The sequence below is a fragment of the Rhinolophus sinicus genome, linkage group LG09 (genome assembly GCF_036562045.2).
Source record: "Rhinolophus sinicus isolate RSC01 linkage group LG09, ASM3656204v1, whole genome shotgun sequence".
Taxonomy (NCBI): Eukaryota; Metazoa; Chordata; class Mammalia; order Chiroptera; family Rhinolophidae; genus Rhinolophus; species Rhinolophus sinicus.
The window spans coordinates 10,057,950-10,080,527 of NC_133758.1; the positions used below are offsets into that span (position 1 = coordinate 10,057,950).

Sequence of the window (22,578 nt, forward strand, 5' to 3'; positions counted from 1 at the left end):
TGTCCTTGTAACAGCAGCTTCCACGGTCAGGTTTTCCATGGAGAAAGGAAGACTTCTCAGGCCCTTGTCCATTGGTATCCCAAGACTTTAATACAGATTTTCCTTTTTGACAGAGGATTTCCTCTTAAAGATGGAAGATGCTATCTAATTTCAACTTAGAGGTCAAGTATAACCAACATCTTTTTAAGTAAAGTCATGTCTGCCCTATAATTTGTCAGCCCTTAGTGTATTTTGAAGCTCTACTATCCTGACACCCTTAGTTTTCTTCCAGCTACATTATCAAGGTCTGTATCATGTGCGGTGAGCAACCATCTCTCTTCGATGCCACGTGTAAGGACTAAACACTCAGACCTTACAATGACATCATCCTGCTTTAATTCTCACCTTTCTGACTTACTTGCTTTCTGGCTTGAGAAAGTCCCTTAACCTCTCAGAGCCTTAGCCTCCTCATTTTAAAAATGGTTGTTCAACTACTGTGAACCCTCCTGGCTTAAATTACTGAGTGAGCTAATTGCATCAGATTTTTAACACAATGCCTGGCACAAAAGAAGCACTCAACGAATAACAGCTTTATTTTTTTCTAAAATATAAATTTACTCATGGCTCTCAATGAGATTTCCAGAGCCTTTATAAGATGTAATTCCTCTCCTGTAGCTTCTTCCTGAGCCCTTCCAGAACACACACTCTATTATACACACGTCCACGCATAGTCTCCTGAAACCATTGCAGCAGGCAGACCGTACTATGTGAATTCATAAAGCAGTTTGGGCGTCAGCTCTGCTCGTAAGGAATAAGGGATGGACACATCACTTAAAATAAGACAGACGATATCATACTATTGGGCTCCAGAGTTAAATCCTGAATTCTATCATGCTTGATTAGTTCTGTTTTTCACTTTTAAATGACAGAATTTCACTTTTTAATTACAGACTTCCCAAAGGTTCTGAATTACAATCTCTGAACCCACAAGGGACAAACTTGGCTGTCTTATAGGAAGGAACTGAACTCAGCAAACACGGGTGCCAGACTCACCATGGCATAGCCTGGCTGTGTGATCTCGGGTAACCCACTGCCCCACTCTGGGCCTCAGCTTCCTCTTCTATCAAGTGAGAAGGTGGATTCCATGAATTTCAAGGTTCTAAGCTCCCAACAATCTCAAAGTAACAAGCAAAGTCTAGTCATATCCCAAGGGTAAAGTAATTAAGACGTTTACAGGGCTCCATGGTTTACAAAGCACTATCTCGGTTCCTATAACAATGCTAGGAGGTATTCCCATTATTCCCATTTTATGGATGAGACTTTTGTAATATTGAGAAATGAAGTGACAACCAAGGCTACACAGCTACTGATTTAAGAGGAGATTCAGGACATTTCTGTCTGGGATGCTGGATTTCTAATTTTTCTCTAAACTTGTTGCCATTTGATTAGAAGAGAAATGACTTTACACCTTAAATCCAGAATATGTTCTGTACTCTCATGGCTACTTGCCTATTTACATGGCTGTGGATGCTTCATTCACAGATTACATCATTCATTCATTCATTCATTCATTCATTCATTGTCTGGTTTAACCAGGATTTATTGGCCATGTCAGTACAGCATTATTTAAAGTACAATGAGGGGACATAAGAGAACACATGAGCGTAAGTTGTTCACCAGCAGCTTGGAAAATAGCATACGTTCTCCAAGGCTCCTATTCATTGCCACAGCACCAGAACTTAGAACAATGTCTGGAGTGTGGCAGATGAGTGAGCAAATGAAACAGGCAGGTTCAATTCTGGCCTCACATAAATGGGACCAACCTCTTCTAGAAAGGTCTCCCTTCCATCACGCCACCCGACTCAGCATCTTCTTCTCCACTCCCGTTCCTGCAGCACTTACCGCATTGTAGTTGTTTCCCTTTAGTTTTAATTTTTATCAAAGTTGTATATACATAGAGTTAAAAATGAAATAATGCCTAAATCACAGCAGCCCTGAACCCCTTTTCGCCCCTCCCCCACACTCTAGTTCTAATACCTGGAGGCAACCACTTTGAACTCTTTGAGCTGTTGCTCCCAGCAATTGCCTTCTCATTATTGTGTACTATGCTTATATGGCTAGTTCTTGATGTATCTGTTTTAGATGGTATCTATTTTCTGTTATGATGGATCGCTATTTTAAATTAAATCATGCTAGCATGACTATGTGAATATGACTTATTTTGTTTCAAACACTCCATCAGTTCTGCCATCGGTCTACCTTTAATCTTGCCCTAATGACCTGCCATCTCAGATATTCTAGGGAGTCCCCCTTTATTCCAGAGCCTTCTCTTCCGGAACCCTCCTGCTCCAGGTCAGCCTGCTGCTCTTCTGTCTTTCTGAAATGTCTCTTCACCCTCTTCCTGGGGTTCATCCACTCTTTCCAGGACCCAGTTCTTCCTTCTCCGTGGGTCACTCCTTCATCTTCCCAGAGCATAAACTACACTCATTTCTTTTTCTGATAGAATGAACGGAAGCAAGAGCTGCTGAGTCCTAGCGTGTCTGAAATCTACTTTGCCTCACATCTGAGTGAGTTTAGCAGACAGCCAAGTTCTAGGTTGAATTCACTTGTCACAGGATTTAGAAGAATTGCTCCCCTATCTTCTGCATCAATGTTTAGAAGCCTCATGCCAAGCTTTTTTTTTCTCTCCTTAGAAAGCTTTCAGGGCCATTCCTTTATCTCTGTTGTCCACAGCAACGGGCCTTGCTGTGGATCAGTTCCTGTTGTGCTGCTTACGTGGTCACCTGTTTCAATCCAGTTCTAGAAAAGGCCCATTGATGTTTTTCTGTCCATTTTCTCTGTTCTCTCATTCTGAAACTCTTTATTAGTCAGAGGGTGGACCTTCAGGAATAACCTTCCAGGTCTCTTCTCTCTCATCTTTTCCATCTTTGTATCATTTGTATTAATTTATTCAACTTTACTTAATAACCTCCATGTTGAATATTTTTACTTTGGCTGTTGTACAGGTTTTAAACTTCCAAGAGCTTATTCTTAATCCCTCGTTGTTACCACTTTATAGCACTTTATTTTAAAGCTGTGAAGTTTTCTTGCTTCTAAGGATAGTATTTGGGGTTATTTTGACATTTTCTCTCTTCCCTGATTAGTTTCATTTCCTCCAGTGTCTTTTTGCAGTTCTTTACTGGGGGCTTCTCCATGTTAGGGGTTCTCCTGTGTCTGAGGATCCGTGGCTGTCCAGTGTTAAAGGCCCTAAAGAAGCTGATTGCAAGCTTTGTGTTCAGTGGTGGGATTTGCTGATGGCTCCTCAGAAGGAACCAACCCTGCTGACACCTTGATCTTGAAAATACATGTGCATTAGAAGGGAGCGGTTTCACACGTACTCATTGTGCCACCTTTACCAGAAGTCTATCACATCACTTCTTTATTGTCTGTGCACCACTATGCACACTTTGTGTCCAGTGCTTTCGTTTAGCTCTGCTTTGAAACCACAGTGCCTGGGCCCGAGAAAATGCTCAACAAATGTTTTGTGAATAAATAAGTTAATAGGCTGAGAAAGTGAGGGACTGACCAATGTTACTCAGGGAAGTCTTCTCAAAAGAGCTGAAAGTACTAAACAGTTGGCTCTGATATGTAGTTTCATAATTCTGTTTTCTAATTGAATGCGTTAGTGAACAATTTCTCACCCAAGGACTGACCATATCAGCTGGGCTGCTCCTTCTCTCCCAAAATGGGCAGTTCAGGAGCTAGGCTGATGTCCTAAGCTGCACGATCTCACAGTTGACCTTCTGATCCTTCTCTGAGCTCTTGTTTATTCACTCATTAATGAATTCTTCCAACAGGTACCCTACGCAACCCATCACAGATATTTGTTGGGCACATACTGTGTGCCGGGAATTGTCTGGTCACAGGATTGAGCTGTGAAAAAGAGAGACAGATTCTCCCCTCTCACGGGCCTTGGGAAGAGTAACAAATGATTATGTCTAAAAGGCCTCAGTGACTAGATTGTTTAACACACAAAGACACACCTCTGGGGAAGCACAGTCTTGCTCCCTAGATGTCATCGTGGAAAGTATGATCCTGTGACTGATTCAGCGCTTACTCGCACTTGTAAGGGACAAATCCATCTCTGAGTTACTGTTACTTCATTGCAAGATGGGCAGCAGAGTGGTGCAGAAAGCTCATGTGCTTTGGTGTTTGAAAGACCCAGAATGAATGGAGTTGCTGCTGATCCAACCTGTGGCCTTGGTCTGTCACCTAACGGCCGCAAGGGGCTCACCTGTAAAAAGGTGGGCGCAATCCCACCTCATGGCCAGCCAGGTCTCTCTGAAGGAATACCTTTTCACATGTCCATGTTTCTGGACCACAATTCTTAAACCAGATATGGAAAAAGTCCCTGATATTAGATTAGATTTCCTTGATAAAGGAAAAGTCTGAAACCTCTGATAGGTTTTGGAAAACACAGTCTTGAGAAATGATTTGTCTGTTTCCCTGTTTCCATGGGAAGCTCTTTCCCACTTACCCTGCATCTAACCAGGCCTTTGTCACCAGGGTCTCTGCTAGGGTTCCATGACCAAGGAGTAGGCCTCCACAAAACTGTGCTCTCGGTGGCTAGGGACCGTCTGGTCTAGGCCCTGGGTCTTTCATTGACATTATCTAGTACTTGGTGTCTTAGGATCAGGTACAACTTGCTTACCTTGGGTGCTTGCATTTTGGAATTTGTCAATGGTCTACTTGGTTCCAGATCAAGTTTGTTGTTGTTGTTCATTTGTTTTTTGATGGCTTAGGTAAATTTTACTGGTTTTCTCAGGTCAATTTTATGTTGAGGTGCAGCTAATTAGAAAGGAGCTGAAGACGGCATGACTAACTGGATACCCCCACAGGCCTGGGGCTTGTAACACTCCACTGATAGTCCTGACCTCTACCAAAGGTCTCCTTCGGCTCACTCAGCCCTGGCCCGGTCTGGAGTGAGGACACTGTGGACAGTGCCAGCAGCAATAAGAACAGGGACACCCAGGGAGGCAATCACACCAGTGACTATGTCACACTTTTGTAAAGAGCTTACCCATTTTCTGGGATAGCCAGAACAACTTTCCCTCTCTTTCTCTCTCTCTCTCCTTCCTTTCTTCCTTCCTTCGTTCCTTCCTTCGTTCCTTCATTCCTTTGTTCCTTCCTTCCTTCCTTCTTTCCTTCTTTCCTTCTTTCCTTCTTTCCTTCTACTTATTTATGTATTTATTTATGTATTTATGTATGTATGTATGTATGTATTTATTTATTTATTTATTTATTTATATTTTTGCTTGATTTCAGGTATTTGGGAACAGATGACTTAATACTTGCCAGGTTGTACATATACAAAGGTCTGACAATGAAGTTCGTGAACTCATCCTAGAAGAAGTGCTACATACCTCGCTGCTGAATATCACTATGGTCACCTACGAAGTCCTCCCCTTGGGAAGCTATGTACCAATGCCAGCGCCTAGTCCACCCTTCAAAGCAATTTTGGAACTCTTTTTCTGGAATGGTCATCAGAGCTGTCATCATATTACCCTTGATGTCCTGAATGTCATTAAAATGTCTTCCTTTCAGTATTTCCTTTATCTTCTTGTAAAGAAAGAAGTCATTGGGGGCCAGATCAAGTGAGTAGGGAGGCTGCTCCAATAGAGTTATTTGTTTACTGGCTAAAAACTCCCTCACAGACAGTGCCGTGTGAGCTGGTGCATTGTCGTGATGCAAGAACCATGAATTATTGGCAAAAGTTCAGGTCATCTAACTTTTTCATGCAGCCTTTTCGCACTTTCAAATAATAAACTTGGTTGACTGTTTGTCCAGTTGGTACAAATTTATAATGAATACTCCCTCTGATATCAAAAAAGGTTAGAACATCATTGCAACAAGTTCACGAATTTAATTGTCAGGCTTTCGTGTGTGTGTGTGTGTGTGTGTGTGTGTGTGTGTGTGTGTATAAATACATTTCCCCCTCTAGCCTTGAGCTTAAATATTAAAGATGACAATGCTTATTATTGTTAGAAACTGTAAGTAAAAGAAAATTTTGTGTACTCAAGCAAAATGACTTAATCAATTTCTCCTTGACTTACACAAAGGGAATGTGAAGTTCAAGTTCATGCTTTAGAAGGCATTATGTAGGAGACCTTTTGTGTCCCACATTGCACATCAAACTGACTTTTTCTTCAACCGTGAATGATATTGGGATAATTAAGATAAGTCTCTGAAACATTGTGCGAAGACAAACAGAAATTCCACTTACAGAGTTAGAAATTTTCATGGTGTTTGTTGTCAATGGATGCATTATACAGTAAATGATTGGCACGCATCATATCTATATAGTATTTTTCAATTCACCCATTTCCCATAATATAAATTGGCTCATCTAAACAGAACAAAACAAAACAAAACAAACAAAAAAAGAAGCAAGAAAAAAGGGAGCTTAATTGTGGGTATTCTCTTTTAGGAATGATGTCTTTTTAGTTGCAACTTGTAGTAAAATTAGAGGATACTGGGCTTGTTTTATGGTGTTTTTTGTTTTGTTTTTTTCCTGCTGCTTTAGAGGTTATTTCAGGTTTTGACTCTGTTGAATCTTAGCTTCACTTTATCTGGGTGGTGTGAGGACTGAGAGTTTGGGAGTGAGCGCTGGGAAAAGGAAGGCAGGAGGTAGTAGAGAATCTGGCTAAAGAGACAGTAACACCAGAGGGTAGGATCAAATATGGACCAGCATGTCTACAGCACAGAGGGAGTCTTGTTAGAAATGCAGATTCTCAGGCACCACCCAAACTACTGAGTCAGAATCTGCATTTTAACAAAATCCTTATTAACTTGTGAGAATTGCTACTTTATGGGATATTTAAGATCAGCTGAATCAAGTATTTTATAGAAGAGGGAAGGACTTATCCAAGGTCATTGATTGGCAACATGACCACTCACGGTTGCTTATAATACCATCTGGTTATCTGTTTAACCTCTGCACCTGTAGGAATAGTCCTATTTTAAATTCCTATTGTTATTTATATGTGTTTCTTTTCTTTCTTTCTTTCTTTTTTTTTTTTTTCTTACTGTGTTTCCCCGAAAGTAAGACTGGGTCTTATATTAAGCTTTGCTCCATAAGACACATTAGGGCTTATGTTCAGAGGGTGTCCTCCTGAAAAATCATGCTAGGACTTATTTTCCAGTTAGATCTTATTTTTGGGGAAACGTGGTAGTTAATATTGCTAGATACTTATTTTGGGGTTTTTTCTTCCCCCAAAAAAACTTTGGCTTTGTTGATCTTCACTAATATATATTTCCTATTTTATTAATTTCTGCTTTTATCTTTTTATCTTTTGTCTTCCTTTGGGCTTATGCTGCTATTTATTTTCTAATTCTTAAGTTGGTTCTTTGGCTTAAGTTTTAGATTCCCTTCTTTTCTAATATAAACATCTAAGGCGATTAATTGTTCTCTACTACTTTAGCTGCATCTGACAAATTTTCATACATAATTTTTAGTTACTATTTCATTCTGAGTATTTTCTAATTTTGATTCTGATTTTGCTTTTAACACATGAATAAATTTTAAATGTTTTATGTATGTTTCCGAATGCATGGGATTTTTAAAATTCTTTTTTATTTCTAATTTAATTGTGATTAAAGATTATGGTCTGTGTGATATCAATACTCTGAAATATTTATCAAAAAGGGTATGTTAAAATTTCCCAGGGAGACAGTGAATTTGGCAGTTTCTCTTGGAGAGTTTTCAATTTTTGTTTTATGTATGTTTGAGGTTCTGTTATTAGTTGCATTCAAATTTAGAACTATTTATATTTCTGGAAAATTGGATGCTTTTTATCTTAAAGTTTATTGAGGCTAATGTTAATATTATTACTTGATGTCTCTTTTAGTTAGTATTTCCTTAGTATATTATTTTTTTCACCCACGACTTTTAATCTTCCTGTATTATTATGTTTCAGAAGCATCTCTTTTAAACAGCATGTATCTGAACCTTATTATATTTTGTACAGACAATCTTTGTATTTTCATTTATAGTTAGGAAAGCTAGAAAACATATGTGTCTGTGTAGAAACTTGTATGAAGCCCTTTCAAAAATGGTAGCTTCCTTCTGAAGACCTATATATCCAAATCCTAGGTGTGAAACCAAAGCTGTGGCTCCCTACTCAGACGCCTCCTTGGCTTCAAGGTGAAGATCAAACAGAGCTGGAGTCTGGCTTCTGTGTTTGCTCTGCCCTCTGTTTCTGCACACTCTGGCCATAGCACATTTTTCTGTGACTATGGGCTGCTGGTTGTGGATGCTCAGGGAGCAGACACTGTGCTTGGGCATGTGCTTCACGAATGGCTAATCCTCAGCCCCGTGTGCAGCCCCTCCTGCACCCAGATGCCACTAGCGCTATGGCCCTCAGGGTTGCCACAGTGGATTCTGCAAGTACAGATTTGTTGGTCTTTCTTTATGAAAACTCACATCTAGGAAGGAGATGAGACAGCAACAGAACTGAATTCTATTAGAAAAGGTCACCCTTAGAGGTTTTGAAATGTACTAGAAACTCTAAGTACGAAGAGATTCATTGAAGACTCATTGTCATCATGAAAGTCTGAAATAATTCTCAATGTCAAATAGCGGAATGTGGAAAAGATGAAGGAGGTCACTACACACGATGACAAAATGAGTTGTTTTCAACTCTAATAGGTGCAACACCACCTTTTAATAGTAATATGTATCTTGTAATACCCTCCTTTATCCTGAAATTAAATTTATATGTAATTTAATATAATACCCAAATGCATAAATTTTTAAATTGAGGCATAATTGACATATAATATTATATTAGTTTCAGGTGTACAACATTATTCAACACTTGTATATATTATAAACGATCACCACAATAAGTCTAGTTAACATCTGTGACAATATATAGTTACCAAAATTTTTTTCTTGTGATGAGAACGTTTAAGATCTACTCCCTTAGCAACTTTCAAATATGCAATACAGTACTGTAGGTCCTTGAATAATGTAGTTTCCTTCAACACTGTTTTGTTATAACACTAATGAGATGCTATAAGAACTTAGCTTTCTTTTATAGCAATTATATAGTAAAATTGGTTTCATTACATGTTGTTTCACCATAATTCTAAGAACCTATCAAGGACTTTAAGTGAGGACTTACTGTATTATTAACTATAGTCACCCTGCTGTATATTACATCCTCATGACTTATTTATCTATTAACTGTAAGTTTGTACCTTTGACCCTCCAAAGGCATTATTTTTTTTAAAAAAAAGATATAATGGCATGACTATAATAAAAACAAGTCTAATAGAACAAAATTCTAAGCACTTTTTATCCATTCATGTCCAATCAGGAAAACAAACCACTATGGGTGTTTTAAACAAAGGTAAGTTAATGTAGGGAATTGGCTATAAAGGTTTGGGAAGGTGCTGGAAGGGCACACAGAGGAAGGCAAGGTTGTCCAGGATTAGTAACTGTAGGAACTCACCACTCCTTAGAACTGGAGAAGCAACAGGGAAAATGGTGTTACCCAGAGCCTCTGATGGCCAGGCTCCTGCCGAGGCCACTACACCTGCTGTCACCCTGTGCACACCACTCACATTGCACACCACATTGTGCACACTACACAACCCAGAAGCCAGCAGGAAATGGCATTTCCCTGACCTTTTCCAACCTCCCCAGGACCTCCCATCGCCAGACCCACTGGAAGCCAAGCAGGAAGGAATCTGGAAGCTGTAACTTAGAGGTTTCCAGCCCCAGAGGTGGTGAGCAGGCCTTAGAAGGGGTGGACAGATTCAACAGGTAAGAGCTCCGATTTGCAAATTTTTAGGCACCAGTACATTTGAAGATCTAAAGAAGAAGTCAGATGCTTGAATCTGCTTTTATAGAAGTTGGGACTTAATAGACGGCTGAATAAGTGTATTCCCACATATATACAGTAACTATGGATCCAAGACGACTGTATGGATCAGTCCAGGTGGCTGTGACATGGACTTGGGTGCTGTGAGTGGCTTGGCCATTGCTGATGAGATTTTCCAAATGGTTGAGTTGACAATTCATAGTAGAAAGTGTAAACAAAACAAAGCTCATTAGTTGCATTGTTATAAAATTCACTGTATACTAAAACCATGCCAAAAAGCTTTGTTTACATGTAAAATTGAGTTCGGTTTTGAGCTGAAATTCTAAACGGGTTTTTTTTTGTTTGTTTGTTTTTTCCATTTTAGTGAATATCCACCAGGACATTCAAAATTGAGCTGGACAATAAACATTGTAGAATACCTAGTTTCCTGGTCCCTTGCCTTCTGAATTCCAGTCACCCATCTTCCACCCACACTCTCCCACCCCCCCATTACTGTGACAACTGAAAATGCCCCCACAGATTTTCAATCCTTTCCTAAACGGCAATACTGCTCCGGTTAAGGTCATTGACGTAGGTGTGTATTTTGGACATGGAAATATTATGAGCTTTTGAATGAAAAGCAAGTTATAGAATGGTACTCAAGAATGATTATGTTTCATTATTTTAGAAAGTACTTACACATACACATGAGAAAAGGTTCGCCAGTATATAAACCAAAGTGCTAACAGTGGTATTAACAGTGGTATTAAGTGTTAGCAGTGATATTGATCTTTGAAGAATAATTTTTTTCTTTTGTTTCATCTGCATTTAAAAATGTGTCCACCCAAGAAATTTTAAAAATGTTTTCAAGAAAGAAAGAAAAGTAGGTCAGGCCAGGTAAGCACATCAGTGAGATACTTCTTGGCTCGTAGGATCAGTCAGACCTCACATCTGTTGAGCGGCCATGTGCTCGACACAAGTACCTGATACAAGCATTCGCTCAAACTCTGGTTCTACCAGAAATGCCACCTTCGTTCATGCACACTGACCACTCTGTGGTGCTCACTGTTCCTTAGGGATGGCAGAGCATTCCCTCCCTTAGATAGATGCCACTGGTCCGAAATGAGTCATGCTGTATTTTTTTGGCTCTTAGAGCACAGTGTTTTCTTTAAGAATAGGAGCCCCCTCTGATCTAAGCACGCTGTGATGTAGAAATAATCCACCTTTACACCTGTACCATAAGTCTCAGGTATGAATCCCAAGCTGGGAGACCCAGTTCCAGGCTCGGACAACCACTTCCACCCATGGGCCAAGCCACAGAGGGGCATTGGCGAGATGCAGGGAGATGGGTATGTTCTATGCTGGAGCTTGTGGTAGGCCTGGCCCTGGGGCCTTGCCAAGAAAACCGAGGAAGGATGGTAGGATGGGGCACAGATGTGGTACTGCTGGCCTGTGGCCTGTTAGGATTTAACCCAACACACTGTCTCTAAACCCAGCTGCCAGCTCCCAAGACCTATGCCCTGCATGGGGCCTTGTGTGGGGATCGCCAGGCAGGGTGTGGCTGTACCTGACACACACACATCTCCTCAGCCTGAACGCCTGGGCCAAGACCAGGGATAGTTTCCAGATGTGGGCCTCACATCTGGGCCAGCCATCGGGAGGCTGCTTATTTGAACAAAGACTGTAAGTACTCAAAGAGCCCCAAGGTCCAGAGAAGGCTGCCAAGACCTGGCGAGCAGATGAGTGCAAAACAGACCTTAATTTATGCTTGCAGGAGAGGAAGAAAGCTGTGCCTTGTGTTCCACATCCATCCATGTGAACTGAGGTACCACACGCTCACACGGGGCAATGGCATCATTCCGGATTAGAGTGAGGGCCTTCAATTTCAGGGCGAGCAGAAATCTGGACTGAGGATGGCCCGCCATTTTTAGCATCCTATCTCTTGACCTTCCCCTCTTTCCACATCATCTCATAACTCACATTGTCTGGAAATATTTCTGAAATACAGAATTTTACAACTTTAGAACCTGGTGGGCCCTTTTAGCCCAGTGGCCCCAGCAGACACACACTTTCTTTTATATATAACCATGTGACTGGAGAATTTTCCCCCAGAAGAAAAATTGATAGGAGAAACTGAACTGAATAGACCCATCAGCGGTCATCTTTGGAAAAAGTCAAGGTGACGGCTGCAACTTGGAGCAGAAGCCTTACTCCTACGAAACAGGAGACAAATACTCCTCCGGCTGAGTTAGGGGCTGAATTGTGACACCCCCTAATTCATATTTGAAGTCCTGAACCCCAGTACCTCAGACTGTGACTGTATTTGGAAACAGGGTCTTTAAGAGGTGATTAAGTTAAAATGAGGTGATTAGGGTCCTAATCCAATCTGACTAGTGTCCTCATTAGAAGAGATTAGGACACAGACTCGCTGAGGGAAGACCACATGGGACACGGGGAGAAGACGGCCATCTGCTTGCCAAGAGTGAGGTCTCGGAAGAAACCAACTGTACTGACACCTAGATCTTGGACCTCCAGCCTCCAGGAATGCGGGCGAATCAATTTCTGTTTTTGAAGACACCCAGTCTGTGGTGCTTTGTTATGGCAGCTGATCAAACTAAGATGGGGTGGGGGGTGTCTATAGACTCTGAAAACTGAAAGCAGGATCTCAAGCGGATCCCTGTGCCTCAATGTCAGAGCAGCTCTATTCACAACAGCCAAAAGGTGGAAAGAACCCAAATGTCCATCAACAGGTGACTGGATAAACAAAATGTGGGCTGTGTGCACAACGGAACATTACTGAACCTTAAAAAAAAGGAATGAAATTCTGATTCATGCTAAACATGGATGAACCTTGAAAACAGTATGCTAAATGAAATAAGCCAGACACGAAAGGACAAATCCGGCACGATTTCCACTACATAGGGGTGAGTAGGGTAGTCAAATTCATAAAGACAGACAGGGGGCTGGGGGGAGGGCGGAGTGGCGGAGTTTAACGGGCATGGAGTTACTGTTCCGGAGGATGAAAAAGTTATGGAAATGCGCAGTGGTGATGGTTGCACAACACTGAACACCCTTCGCGCTGCTGAATCGTACCCTTTAAAATAGAAACTAACAGGTACATTTTATGCATATTGCACCATAATAAAAAATAAATTAATAAAAATAAAGTGATTTGCCTGAGGTCTTGGAGCAAGGGACGCTGAGGTGCTAAGCCGGGGACCGGGTCCCGTTCCTGCGCCTGATGTGTCACAGCAGAAAGCGCAGGGACAGGACCCGCAGCCCTTCGGGCAACAGGGCAACGTCCCTCACCTCCTTCCGTTTCATCTTCTGTGGCTTGCACAGGTTTCCTCCACCCCTATGTCTTTCCGATCTTCCGCTTAAATCACATTTTCTCTTTGGGTTTGGGTTCGAGGCCACTCTGTGTACTAGGTTGGAGCGCGTGCCCTGGGTGCAAATCCCAGCTCTGCGCCTTACTAGGTGGGTAGTCTCAGGCAAGTTTCTTAAACTCTCTGTCCCTCATTTTCCCACCTGCAAGAAGGGGGGAACCGCAGTTTCTACCTCACGGGAGGGTTGTGAAGGTAAGTGACGTGACATGTGGAAGGTGCTTGGAGCAGTGCCTGGCCCTGTAAGTGCCAGGTGGGTGTTTGCAACGTCCAGGATACAGGGCTGAGAGAGCTGCCTCACAGGGAGGCCCTAAGCCTAGCCCGCAAGCTAGTTGAAGTCTTAGACTCTTCGTGCATGATTCTTAAAGCCCCAGGTCGCTTCTAGAATGTTGTAGCAAAGCCAGGGACCATGGGAAAGATGCACATGGAATACTGCTGTGCACACCCTTCCTTCCAAAGCGTGGTCAAGGGGTGTCTCGGTTTCTGTGGGACATGGCTCATAAACAAATCACGGGTTTGTGGTGGATCAGTGCAGTCTAAATACACGTGAAACATGCTCCAGCGTCCCCGCGCCTCTCATTTAGCAGTGCTGCCCCTCTGGACGGCGGGCAACCTGCAGCCCAAGGCATACATCCCGGAGGAACGGGGGTGGGGTGGGGAGGCAGGGGCACGCAGAGGCTGGCCTGTATCATGTTTCCCCACATAAGCCCACTCCTGATTCTGCTCCCTCTGTTCTCTCTAAACGGATCTGTGAGATCCCTACAGTGTTCCTGTTCCCATGAAATGAGGCTTACCAAGGAAAAGGCACTAGCCTCTCATAACCCAAGGAGCGGCAGTGCCCACCTGTGGCTTGGGGGCAGGCCATGGGGTCCCCCAGCCAACCCGCCCCTAAAGGCCTAGGGTCTGCTGTCAAATGAAGAACATCCCCATTTCCACACTTTTCGAACTATGACTCAAACTCCAGAGTCATAAAAGATGAGACTAAGATATTTGACTACATTTTCTGAACATTTTACGTGGAAAGGAAAAAACACCCATGGTATGCTAAATTTTTTTTAAATCACAAATAGAAAAAGAAAGTTTTTGCAATTCATATGACAAAAGGAAAAAAAAAGCCGAATCTTCCTAATTATAAAGAGCTCCTAGAAAGAGAAAAGAAAGGAAACGGAGGGAGGCACTTGGGTAAGTTGGATAGATGAACGGAAGAATGGTTGGGATGAAACAAAGGATGATTGGCTGAGAGACTGGCTGGCTGGGTCATGGGTGGGTGGCGGAAACGCTGACTGACAGATGGAATGGATGGCTAAAGCTGAAGTTGATATGAAAGTATGAGCCCCTCCTTCAAGTACTCTGGCGTGTTTCAGCTTAGGGAACAGAGGGGCTGTTGATTTCATTTCCTTCTAGAAAGGATGGACATATCACAGCTTTCTATACCAGTCTCGTTAACAGTTGCGAAGACTGCCATTCTTCCTCTTCCCACCCACAGAACGGCAGAGAGTGAGAAGAGGCGGGAAAGGAGGAGGTACAAGAGGCAGCATCTTTATTTTACAGGTGAGGTAACTAACTCAACCCCCTTGCAAATAATGAATGTCCAAGCGATTAGAGACCTTATAAAATACCAGGCATTGAAAATAAAATTGTAGACCACAGAAATGAACAAAAGAAGAGAAAGAATAGGGTTATTAAAGTCACTGGATGGGATGAGACAGGTCACCCACTGCAGTCGCTGCCAAGGCTAAATTGCAGTGAGCCATGCCATCTTTCCTGGCGTTCTTCCTGTCACTCCCGAAAGCTTTTTATTCCACTTTATTTTAGGAGTGCCAAAAGGTGCGCTTCTAATTCTGTTCCTCTCTAGTTCTTTTTATAGCACTCAAACCTGGGCGAATATCAGTAATAGACAGTGAGTCCTCTTTTGTATTTTAAGTCACCCAGAAGGTTAAGGACCCTGGACTTCCTGCTCCTTAGAATTCATCACCTGCTCTTGGCAGGGCCAGCTGCACTTGCATGGTTTCCCAAGCACACGTCTCCTTCCGGACTGCTGCCTGCCAGGCCGTTGGCAAAGCCAGGGGACAATTCACACACCTGGGAGTTGTTAGATTCTGTCACTTTGATGACAGTGAAAAGCTCTAGGCCTGCAATCCCTCCCAAAGTTTTCCAAGAGAACTGGGAGCTGGAGGCAGGGGTACATTTAGAAGATGCCAGTGAGAAATAGGACGTCCTAAGTACCTTTTACATCTAAGGAAGACAGCACGTCACGGCCCTGAGTTTGTTGGAGTCTTTTTACTTTCACCTGTAAAAAAAGTGCATGCTCCTAAAGACACCGAGTTAAGGTGCTACAGCAGATGCGAATAAGCCCTGCCCACACCCCGTCTTTCCCCTTCAGGGTGGAGAGGCCCGAATCCCAACTACCAGCACCTCATCTTGGGGCCTGAGGACTTCCTCTTGACCTGGAGTACTTTGCCACCTGTGCAGCAGGCCCAAGTGCGAGGGACTTGATGCCCTTGAGAGCAGCCCCCCAACAATGGTGGGCAGGAGTTAGTGTATAACTACCCCAGCTCCCTGGTCCCTCGGGCGGGATAACTCTGAGGGTGTTGGTCCACGTGGCTTCCAGACTTTTCCGAGCGGAATTAAGCTTCAGTCGCTCACAGTAGCAGCTGGCTTGATCCCACAGGCTTCCTCGGCTGCCTTCCCTTCCGTGTGTCACTTCCCCAATGCCCCTGCCAGCATCTCCTAGGCCCATTTCCCCAATGAACTACTCCACTTGGAATCTCTGCCAGAGAGAAGCCAAAGACAGGTGCCACCTCCACCAATGGCATACTCTTGCGAGGAATGAGGAGCAGTCACTGGACACCCGGGAGATTCCCTCACAAAATCAGAAAGCGTGGCCATGTCTGTAGCCTGAGCTAGAGTATACAGTTGGGAGCCCTCTGATGAGCTTTGGGGTCCCTCTGGCTGCCATGTCCTGTCCCAGGAGTGGTGAGCCAACAGGGAACCCCAGCCAGAGGCATTGAGAACACGTGTGTAGGTGGTCAGAGATGAGCGCAGTGTTGGGACCGTGGTATAATGGAAGGGCCCATTATGTTCCTGTGCTACCTCCATCCGTGGGCACGCTCCTCCCCGAGTCCCTCCTAACCGTGAGGGAGGACAGGAAGGGATAGGAGAGAGGAATCGAAACAGAGGGAGGAGAATGACGGAGAACATGCAGAAGGCCTTCCTACTTGTTTCCTTGAGGTTCAACTTATTTTTTTTTCTCGGAAGTATATTCTAAAATATTTCTTTCAGGGAGGGTCTGCTACAGGTAAACTCTCCATTTGCATTCAATCAAAGATGTCTTTATTTTGCCCTCGCTCTTGAATAACAGTTTAGCTAGGTTTTGAAGTCTACATTGGTAATTATTTTCTGTCAGCGTGAGCATGGCCTTCTGACTGCTCTTGTTGATACTGAGAAAGCTTTTGTCAGTCCGGTTGTTTCTCAGGTAAACCTGTTTGTTTCTTAGACCTCTACTTTCTTAATCCAGAGAGATTTAATTCCTTTTTCCTTCTCAGGTGGTCTCCAGTTTCATTTTTACCTGTCTGAGTGTTCCCCTGTTTTTATTTATATTGCTCAGGATTGCCTACAATTTGAATTTGAAGAATCATGTCTTCTATTAATTCTAATTTTAAAAAATCTCAGTCATTATCTCTTGCAGTAGTGCCACTCTCTTATTCTTTCTGTTCTCCCTTGAAAGCCATTTTTGGTTTGTGCCATACGCTTTCTTTTTACTCAAGCATTTTGTGGTAGGGGATAAAAAGGATTGGGTTTGCAATGGTTTTCAGTGGTTCTCAACAGCTATCTTCCCCTGCCCCCTAGTGGCTTCATGACAAATTGTAAGAAACAACCACGTTTCTTTTCAGTTTTCCTTGTTGCTTCTATTCTTATTATCATTCAAGAAAAAAAGATTTTCCTACTCTTGCCACAACCTCAAAGTTCCCTGTGCTAAAAATGAACGGAAGAGGTATGTGTGCAGTCAGAGGCACTGTCCCACACACAGAGAAGCTAGAATTTAGGAAGTGATTCCCTCTCATCCTCCCACAGGCCCCACCGTGGCCATCCACCCTCCTAGGTGTAAACACCTCCTAGGACAGCTGTTCACCACTCTGGGACCCCTCGTTTGACAGCTCCCTCTGATCTGACATGAAATGTCCACTCCCTCCCCAGTGACAGTCTACGGGCTGCAACATCTGGGATCAGAAGGAGGCCTGCCCTCACGTGATGCGGGGATCCCCTTTCTGGTGTCCTGTCCAGACCGCGGACAGCCCCTCCCTCCTAGGCCTTTCCTCCTCCGCCCTGCTCCGACCTGAGCTCTCGGCGTCACACCAGTGTGGGGGAACCGCGAGGGAACTGGACCCTACACTTGAACATGTTGTTCACGGTGCGGTCTGACCGACGCAACCACAGTTATTTCTGTGAAGTACAGACCATGCAGACCTCTACGTCTTTGTTTATGCCACTCAGTATGCATTAGTTCATTTATCAGACACGGAATCCGACCGGCTGCTGTTGAGTTTGCTGCCTCCGGACACCCCTCCATCATCTTCCCATCTCCAGTGGCCGAGCCAGGCCTCGCTCATCCTGTCCTCACAGCAGTGGTTTCTTTTTTCGACATTGTCATGGGAGCTTTGTTTTCATCCCAGGTTTTTTGTTTTTGGTTTTTTTGTGTGTGTTCGTTTTTTTCCAGGAGACTGGATCATAATCTGACCATAGGGAAAAATTCCAACCTGAAGGATTTTGACCACAGAGGAGAGAACTTCCGGATAGCAAAGAGTGAGGCGACATCCCTGGGGCCAAGAATGAAAAGTCGTGACCTTCTCCGGCTGCCAGGCTCCTCAGGGACGAGGTACAGTTTACCTCACTACACTCCTGTGAGGATTAAAGGAGGGGAAAGGTCCTTCCAGAAGGGACGAAGCCTCTTCTCTTTATAACCTTGAATGGGCAGCGGAACGATACTATACAAGTTTTGAAACTTCTGAAAAACAACATAGCCTTTCAGGAAATCAGCTGTCATTAGCTAATGGGAACCTCAGTTCACAAATTCTGGTGTGTAAGCAACATTGCATTTTTCACTTTTAAAATTCTTCCTACTCCTTCTGATTATTTTCCAGGAGAGCTTTTATGTACGTTACCATCATTCTTTTGTGTTAACGCTCACACTACAAGTTAGCTGCAGGGACTCAACATTTACATAACATTTACCTTTTAATATTTTTATGTGTCCAGTTCAGTAGCATTAACCACATTCTCATTGTTGTGCAACTATCACCACCATCCACCTCCAGAACTTTTTCCACCTTCCCCAACTGAAACTGTCGCTGTCAAACACTAACTTCCCAGGGCCCCTCCCCACAGGACCTAGCAACTTCCGTTCTACTTAAGATTTAAAACACTGAATCTCAGTGAATTAATTTTTTTTGGTACCTATCCTTATGCACTAGTGTTCCTGTATATTACAGGACTATTTATCATTTTATACGGAATTCCTCAGGGCAATAAACCCCAGGTAAATCTCTCCATGGGTGGGTGGAGAGGGCCCCCATCCAAATGGACATCGTTGGTCCTTCGATTCCATGAACAGACAATGGTGGTGTTGAGGGCAAGCTGTCCAGGAGACTGTGTGTCACACAGCGGAGTAGGGGGATCTGAGATGAGGGGTGAGAGTCCATCTGAACCGACGAAAGGCACGTGGCAGGGCACAGTCACGTCCTGCAGGTGGTGCCAGGCCTTAATTGCCACAGGATTGTTCTGCCAAGAGACACCTTCACCCAGAGATCTCAAGTCCAGAAAATACTGACCGTAGACGTGGTGTGGTGGGCCCACCTGGGTGATTGCAGTCGACTTCCACAGTGCTTACTGGAGGCTCCAGAAAAATCTGAATGCCAGTAAACCTGCTGGAAGCATCTACTGAAATTGAACCCAAGGATGGACCCCCCTCCTAAGGAATTCCCCTGCTGTCCCCTCCAAGACATGGGCTATGGACTACAGTTTGGCTACAGTTCCAAAATGAAGGGATCGGGGTGAAGCAGCGCGTGGTTCCTGCTTCTTGCTCGCGTTGCGTGACAAGATGTCTATTGGCTGTGAGTCTTCTGAAACAACATGCGAGTGCATGTTCCAAGATATTAAGTTTAAGACTATTAACAAAAATCTGTAGGTTGCCCACAGTTTCATTGTCCTGCATGCCTTTTACAAAATGTTTTATCTCCTCTTAATAATATCTTTTGGGACTAACTTCTGAGAAAAAATTCCAAGTGGTATAGAGCAGGGCTTCTCACACTCTCATGGGCGTATGAATCGCCTGGGGATCTTGTTAAAAATGCAGATTCTGATTCAGAGGCTGCAGGGCAGGGCCTGAGATTCTGCGTTTTAAAGAAGTTCCCTGGCAGGGCCAGCTACAAAACTTGCAGGGCCCCGTGCAAAATGAAAATGCAAGACCCCTTGTACAAACATGATTAAGAATTTCAAGACGACAAGAGCAGAGCATTGAAACCAGTGGGCGACCGTTCTGAGTGCAGAGTCCTGTGCACAGGGCCCTGAGGGACGGCTCTGTCACAGGTGCTCCAGGTAATGCTGGAGGCTGCACAGGAGAAAGGCTACACAGTTGCATGATTCAAGGGTGGTCTGGCTCCAACGCTATGCCTTAGCGTTTCACTTCACAACATGGCGGCTCTGACTTGAATTTCATCAACAGGAGTTAGTTGCTGGAGTACGAAGGTGGTCAGAGATGAGAAGGCATCCAGCAGTGCAGAGATGTCTGTCTTCAGAACGTAATGATTTGGGTGAGATGATAAGTATGTAAATGCTTCATAAAGAGCAGGGCACTTTACCAATGTTGGTACCTCTCCTATAAGATGCCTTGGACGTTCAACTTGGTGAAAGAAGCTAGAGTAAATCAAAAGGTTGGCGCTTTCAAATGTCAGTCTCTAAATTCAAGGCCAGCTCTGCCATTGTAGAGAGCTGAAATTTAATTTAAGGAACCAGGAAATCATGCCTGAGGGAGGGAGGGAGGGAGGGAGGAAGGGAGGGAGGGACAGACGGAGGGAGGGAGGGAGGGAGGGAAAGAGAGAGAGAGAGAGAACCGGGCGGGCGAGGAGACCATGCTGAGGGAACTCAGTGCTTCTCAGAGGCACTGAGATGTGAAATAATCAACCTTTGGAAGCCTGGAAGGTGACTTGGTATTTTCCCACCCCGCTGAGGCTGAAAGGTTAATTAGTTTGCGCTGTATGTAAGAGCCAGGCCTAAAATTCAGAAGCACTGTCTGGACACCCCACGCTTCCACCTCCCAAGCAGGAGTCAGAACGGGAGGGTGCGCCCTCCTTGGGAGTCAGCCACCCACAGGGGCAGAGCTTAGAGAGCGGCTCCTGTCGCACAGCTCATCCCACCACAGTCGTCGCTCCACCCCTCATGTGAACCCCACGGGTATCTCTGCTGTGTTCTTCCAGGGGCGCCTCTGGGCCCCCCCTGGGGCCTCTTGTCCTTCTGCTGGTCACTTCAGTGGGGGCCACTCTGCAGCTGGTGTTGTTTTCTGCTGGTGGGCTTGTCAGTGTTGTCACCCTCTGTCGCAGACACAGAAATTCTGAGCCAAGCAACCTGTTCACCAGTGATGTGGCCTCACCCTCCAAGCCAGCTGGCTCCGCGACACGGTGGCCTTGCCAGGGTCTGTCCTCTCTGCTCCAGAGGAGTTTCCTGAGGTGAACCAATCTGTCAGAACTTGTTCTTCCGTGAGTAATGAGGGCTCTGGTGTTCAGTGTAGTGTTAAATGGCGTAGTTGAGTCATTTCTTCACCCGGAGCTGGAAAAAGAACTCTCCATTTTCTCCTCTTGTCCTTCAACAACTATGATTTCTACTCTACCTGAACAACAGAATCACCTAGGGCGCTTTAAAAAATACTAATGTAGGTCCCACCCCCAAGCCAACTAAATCAGGATTTCTGGGGGTGCCACCCTGGTGGCAGTGCGTCTTTGGGCTCTAATCCAATGTGGCTTGGATATGTAAGGAAAGAAATTTGGATTCAGAGACACAGACACAGAGGGAAAAGGCCATGTGACAACAGAAGGAGAAGGGCATGTGGCAACAGGCAGAGATGGAGTGATGTAGCCACCAGCCAAGGAACGCCAAAGATGGACAGCCACCACAGGAAGCTGGAAGAGGCACCGACCGACTCACCCTGACAGGTTTCAGAGGGACCATGGCCCTGCTAACACCTGACTTCAGATTTCTAGACTCCAGAACTATGAGAGAATAAATTCTGTCGTTTTAAGCCACCTGGTTTACGGTACTTTGTTACGGCAGCTTCGGAAAGTGTGTGTGTGAGAGAGAGTTTCAGAAGCATTTGGTTGAGTGGTCTGGAGCTTTGTTCTCAAACGGTAACTGTCTAATTTCTCTTCCACTTTATTTCTTGAGGATTGTCACTGAGACCAATCCAGGTGGGAAAGCAGCTGGAGTCAGAGCTTTCCTCAACATTATCTCACCGCAGAGCCATAAAAATGACATATCCTCATGAGTCCAGACACCGGATATCCCAGCCTGCACTGGTGCTGCTGGAGAGAGAACCACAGACTCTAGCTTGGGTTTCTTCCCTAGGGAGCAAAAGCCACAGAGTCCTGGATGCTTAGCTCAAGTCCTGAGGGCATGTGCTATGTGCTAATCGATGCTTTTGCTACCGGCAGTGTGCTGTTTCCAGCAGTTGCACATCTATAGGAAGTAACAGAGTGATTCATTTTTATGTTGAAAACCTCAGTATTTGACAGTCTATCAATATTGTCTTTTGTCCCCAGTTCCTGCCTCTAGTGTTTAATTGTAACGTTTTATAGTTGCAACAAGTTGAATTGAGATTGAAAAATGAGATGTAAAAACAAAAAAAGTGGAGAAACCTATCCTTTGTGGTCAATATTAATCTAGCCAAGGATTTTTTTTTTTCCCTGTAAGGAAGCCTGCCAAGAGCAAAAGACATGAGGACAGAAAGTGATTCACCAAATCACTTTCAGCGGCTTCACAGAGGTCAAAGGAGACAGACGGGCCCTTGTACTTGGCAATGAGAAGAGAGTTAAGAGGTTGGCTGGAGGCCCCCGGAAATGCATCCTGTGAGACGGAGAGAGGAGCGTGTGTGACCACGGGGTGGTCAGGAGGAGGACGGGGGTGGGCACCATCTGCTTAAGGAAGTTGGGGTGCTCCCAGCCTCCCAGCCCCCCCACCCTGCCATGCCTTGGCTCCCAGCAGGGTGCCTTCCCTTTCCTACATTAGCTTCCTAACCCAGACATAACCGTTAATGTTCCCTGTCAGTCAATAACGTCTCCAAGAGCTGATGATTCTTGACCCGCTACGCTTCTGCTTGGGTTGTC

The 22,578-nt window shown here is 44.4% G+C and overlaps 1 long non-coding RNA gene across 1 annotated transcript in view; it reads right to left on the reverse strand.

The window, feature by feature from the left end:
* LOC141573056 (uncharacterized) overlaps positions 1–22,578 on the reverse strand; it is a 33,325-nt gene that overhangs the window by 4,747 nt on the left and 6,000 nt on the right. The window lies entirely within an intron of this gene.